The sequence below is a fragment of the Phodopus roborovskii genome, unplaced genomic scaffold (genome assembly GCF_943737965.1).
Source record: "Phodopus roborovskii unplaced genomic scaffold, PHOROB, whole genome shotgun sequence".
Classification (NCBI taxonomy): domain Eukaryota; kingdom Metazoa; phylum Chordata; class Mammalia; order Rodentia; family Cricetidae; genus Phodopus; species Phodopus roborovskii.
In genome coordinates, this window is record NW_026125540.1 from 369,595 (window position 1) to 374,839 (window position 5,245).

The 5,245-nt window shown below is 36.2% G+C and overlaps 1 non-coding gene across 1 annotated transcript; it reads left to right on the forward strand.

The window, feature by feature from the left end:
- Window positions 1-282: 282 nt before the first annotated feature.
- Window positions 283-446, forward strand: LOC127216313 (U1 spliceosomal RNA). Its single transcript, XR_007834011.1, has one exon. It is a non-coding gene; the product is annotated as a U1 spliceosomal RNA (small nuclear RNA).
- The last annotated feature ends 4,799 nt before the right edge of the window (window positions 447-5,245 follow it).

Sequence of the window (5,245 nt, forward strand, 5' to 3'; positions counted from 1 at the left end):
TGGTCACCTAGATTATTAGATTATTAGTACTTCAAATGTGACTCCACCAGGAATCTAGGTAATGCCTGACCTTACAGAGAGGACAAGAGCCACCAACACTATTAGCCACTTCTATTTCCAGGCTTCTGGGTAGAAAGTGGGTTTTACACCTCTTGTTAAAGTGACAAATCTGTATGTTTAACATTTATGGTTTCCCTTGAACTATCTATGAATGCAAAGATCTTGTGCTTCCAGAAATCATCGGTGTTTATTTTGTAACTGGTTCTCTGAAACTATGAACATATACTTATGTGGCCAGGGAGCTACCATGATCACAAAGATGGTGTTCTCTGAGCTAGGCTAATCTACTTCACTCCAGATATGCAGACCCCTGTAATTTCCCCAAGTTCAGGAAACTAAACTGCATAATTTGTGGCAGTGGGGGACTGAGTTTGCACTCTTCTCTGAAAAGAAAAAAAAATGAAACTACAGACATAAATGTACATTTGACGCTTTCCCCAGTTTGGACATAAGAATACAAATTTAGTGTTTTCTACATGTGAACTTGATAGGAGATATCATTCTGTAAATATGGTTCTCATACTGGTTAATGAATAAAGCACTGTAGGAAAATGGGAAAGCAAAATGGGCAAGACTAGGAGACAAGGAGGAAAGAGGAAATAGTAAGGAGGAGTCAGCATGGAGAGACTGGGGATACCAGATGCCGGCCCCATTTGCCGGTAAGATGAAATCACATGGAAATGCTTAGATTAACAGAAATGGGTTAATACTTAACACAGAGCTAGCAAATAAGAAACTAGTACCTGGCCAACAGCATTATATCAAATACAGAGTCTCGGTGTGTTAACTGGGGCTTGCTGGCGCAGCGGCGGGACAAGACCAGCAGCGGGAGAAAAAACATACTTCTTACAAAGACTAACCAGTTATCATTCACCATTTTATGTCTGAAAAATGAGAAAAAGTGTCTTTTTCCTTACCATATCAGACAGTTAATATTTATTTTTAACACAGATTTTAGTGACCATAATATGTTAGTTTGTTTTTCTTAACTGTCATTATTAAATTGAAAACTTCCAACTTTTCACCTGTAGGAGTCACTTAATGCTTGACTCTTTCACTCCCAATTCCCCAAGTTGTCACCATCACCCTTTAATAATACTACACAGCAGAAGTGTTACCCAACCACAGTCAGTCACAGCGAGATAGTCCATCTGGTAACATAGGTAGCTGCTGAGTGACTAATGGGTAGGTGTGGACAACATGAATAAAACAATGATTCCTATTGTAGACCAGCCAGAGCAGGTTGTTGTGACACTAAAGTGTCACAATTCTCAAAATGTCAGGATTTACTAATATTTAGAAATTTTACTTCCAGAACATTTATATTTATATTTATATTTGAAAAATAAAACCACAGGAACCAAAAACAAAAATTAACAGAAAAAACAGACGTTTTATTCCACGTAGAATTTGTGGAGCACAGGGAATACTTTTCATATATATATATATGTGTGTGTGTGTGTGTGTGTGTGTGTGTGTGTGTGTGTGTACAAAGCACATAGCTTTGTAGCAAATGAAGTCACACACACTTAATATTCATGTGTGTTGTAACAGATATAAAATACCAGGTACTGTTCAAGGCACATATTGAAATAAACAAAAATTAATATGATTTTATTTACATGAATAGTGTACCTTTATAAGGAGAAATACTAGTTTAAAAATATAACTATAGGAAATTTGAAACTTTCCCATAAATTTTATGTAAGAAAAGCACATTCAAATAAGGCAGAAGTAATAGTTTTAACAATTGAGCATACATACCTTAAGCTTAGAGTTAAGATGATATGATGAGGATAAAATGCATTTCTTTATGGAAAACACCTCTAGTCTGATTTCTGACAGTTCATTGATAATACTTTTTGGAATAAACTAGTATTAAAACAGCTTTTTATTCTCATGTAATTTTTGGAAAAGCACTTTAGTTTCATTATTAATATGAATTAGTGGAGAATTTGTGAAGTAGAAAGGGGGCAGGTTATGATTAATACTTTTAAAAGATCATGTTAGCAGATTTCTTCGGACTACTTTGGGTTGATAGGTGAAATAGGGCACATGACATATGGCATGACAGAATTCTATGTGAAGTAACAAGGTAACAGAGGTTGAAAATATCATATCAAAGTCAAAGTATTAGGTCAGGTATCATTTCTCAGTGATATCAGAAGAGTAGAAACATCATTCTTCTAGGAGAAGTGTTGGCTGCACCTGGATCTACTGCTGTTTCAGCCAGTAATTGTGGCTCAGTCACTGACTGGCTTCTCAGGCAGCAGCTAGACAGGACCTTTACATCTGGTCAGATATGCCTCCTGCTGCTGCCACCAAATGTAGTTTCTAACTAAATCTTTATCATCCTATTTATCAATCAGACTCAAGAATCAGAGACTGGAGTGAAAAACCTGCTAGTTCAGAGAGGTTGAGGAGCAAATAGCTGAACTTCTCTCTTCACTGAAGTCTCAGAAAGAGAGTATCCATCCACACCTCCAAATCAAAAAGACTGCCACATTCAATGTCTCTTCCTACTACTTCCTGACATCTCTCTATCCATCTACCAGATTCCCCCTGACACTTTATGATTATTGTCAACTAGTTATTGGCTCACCCTCTTGACCCAAAGTTGATTTTATTTAATTAATGCAAATGCAAACTTGGGGGGTTCATAGTATGATTGAATATCCTGCAATGTGAGTTAGTGTGTGCATGTGTGTGTGTGTGTGTGTGTGTGTTTGTGTGAGTGTATATAGTGGGTGTAGAAAGTCATATGGGCATGTGCACATTTGCATGTAGGTATGGGTGCTTTGTGTACATATACATGTGGAAGCCAGAGATTAAAATCCTATGTCTTTCCTTGATTACTCTTCATCTGTTTGTATTTTAGGGTTTTAATTAAGGTTTTTAAAATTGTTTACTGAAGTTTCTTTTTTTTTCTCCTCTTGGGAATTCCATACATGGATATAATAAAACATAGCAATATCATCTTTACTTTCCTCCTAACTCCATCTAAATCCCATCTATCATGAACCCCTACCGATTTCATGCTCTCTCTCTCTCTCTCTCTCTCTCTCTCATAAATGGAAAATGAGAAAGTATCCTTCCTGCCTGATACTACCATGCTTATCTTGTTGGTTTTCTTAATTTAATGAGTTGCACACTTCTCTTCAGATGAGAGCATAGCTCAGAGAGCCAATCTTCTGATGTTCAAGAAGAATAATCTATGCTTGTTTCTGCAGAACACTTGTAAAATCTAGGCATATTAGAACATGACTGCTAGTATGCGTCGAGAGAAAGATAGGCAACACCCATGGTAATTGTGGCCTCATAAAAAGAGTTTGGTAATGAACCTTCTGCTTCTATTCTGTGGAACAATTTGAGGAGTATTGGTATTAGCTCTTCTCTGAATTTCAGGTAGAATTCTGCACTGAAGCCATCTGGCTCTGAGCCTTTTTGTTTGGGAGGCTTTTGGTGACTGCTTCTATTACATTAGGGCTTATAGGTCTATTTAAGTTGCTTATCTGTTTGTGATTTAATTTTGGTAAGTGATAGTTATTCAGAAATTTGTCCTTTTCATTTGAATATTAAAATTTTGTGCAGTACAGGTTTTCCAAATTGTCTAGATTTCCTCAGTGTCTGTTGTTATGCCCCCCTTTTCATTTCTAACTTTGTTAATTTGCATGTTCTTTCTTGCTTTTTGGTTAGTTTGAGTAAAGGTTTGTCTATCTTGTTGATTTTATTGAAAAACCAACTCTTTGTTACATTGTTTTTTTGTATTGTTTTCCTGGTTTTTACTTTATTGATTTAACTCTCAAATTGATTATGTCCTGGGGTCTTCTCCTCTGGGGTGAGTTTGCTTCTTTTTGTTCTAAGGCTTTCAGTTGTACTGTTAATTCTCTAATGTGACTATCCATGGTATACAAAAACGTCAGATTCAAGACATTCAAGGTTGAAATAGTGAATTCTACCTCTTGATTTCTGTAACTCTGAAGGCTGAACACCAGATTTTTGGGGGCTTACATGAGAATATGGAAATCTGAAACCAAGCTGATGAATTTAATCCAGGCTTTGAATTAAAAGATATTGTTTCAAAATGTGAGAGATTTGGGAAAATTAATTTCACAGTAACCAATATCTACTCATAAGAACCTAGTGACAATTAAAGCAAAGGAATATATACATGTAAATTATCTATCTATCTATCTATCTATCTATCTATATACATATATATGTGTGTGTGTGTATGCTTGTGTTATCATACACATTATTGGCAACATATTATACATTAAAATTTTTATATATTATTGTGAGTAATGCCAATGGCATTATAGTAAGTCTTGTTTCTCTTGCTTGTGTGAATGATTTTAATAATATTTTTCCGTTACTAATGCTTCTAAAACAAGATCTAGTTGTCCATCAAGGAAAGCCCCTGGTGTGAATTTAGCCATTAGAATAGGGTGGGCAGGATGCTGTCTACTTCTGAGGCAAGCCCTTAAGAATCCAGTAATTTTTAACTTGCTCTGTTGAGACTTAAGCCCTTAGCACCACATAAGCAAGGTGATTGCTAGCCTGCAAGCTAATATTAAATCTCAAATTTTCTAACTAAGCTGAATGTGTGAAAAGACTTGAGTCAGAAAAAGAGACCTGCAATCTGTTGCTGCTCTAGAGAGGTAAGTTTGACAATTTGATCACCTTCTTTTTATGTCTGTATGACACCACAACCAAGTGGTATGGGATTCTGACCCTCAGAAGGAAGCAGTGACAGGACAAAATCATTGTACTATTCTTTTGTGCTGTTTGGTGTTTCAGCAAGAGTCAGGGCCAAGACCTTTGAAATACTGAATACCCAATAGGCTTATTAAGGAGACAGTAATAATGAGAAGCAGAAACCTGTAGACTTATGCAATGTGACCACATTGGGAAGAACAGAGGCTATCCCTGACATGGGATTAAATTTCTTACTGGATGGAGGGGTTTAGTGGGGGACATGGAAGGATGGGAGGGACAGGAAACTGAAATTGATATATATTAATATATAAAATAAGATTGTTTCTAATTTAAATAAAATTCATAAAATTTTTGCTTACTGGAGTTTTGGGAGGAGGTAACTTCAATCTCCTCAGCAGAGAGCAAAAGGAACAAATTATCTAAGAACTTGTGGTGAAGGTATGGCTCTGTCCATCATCCCTTTCTA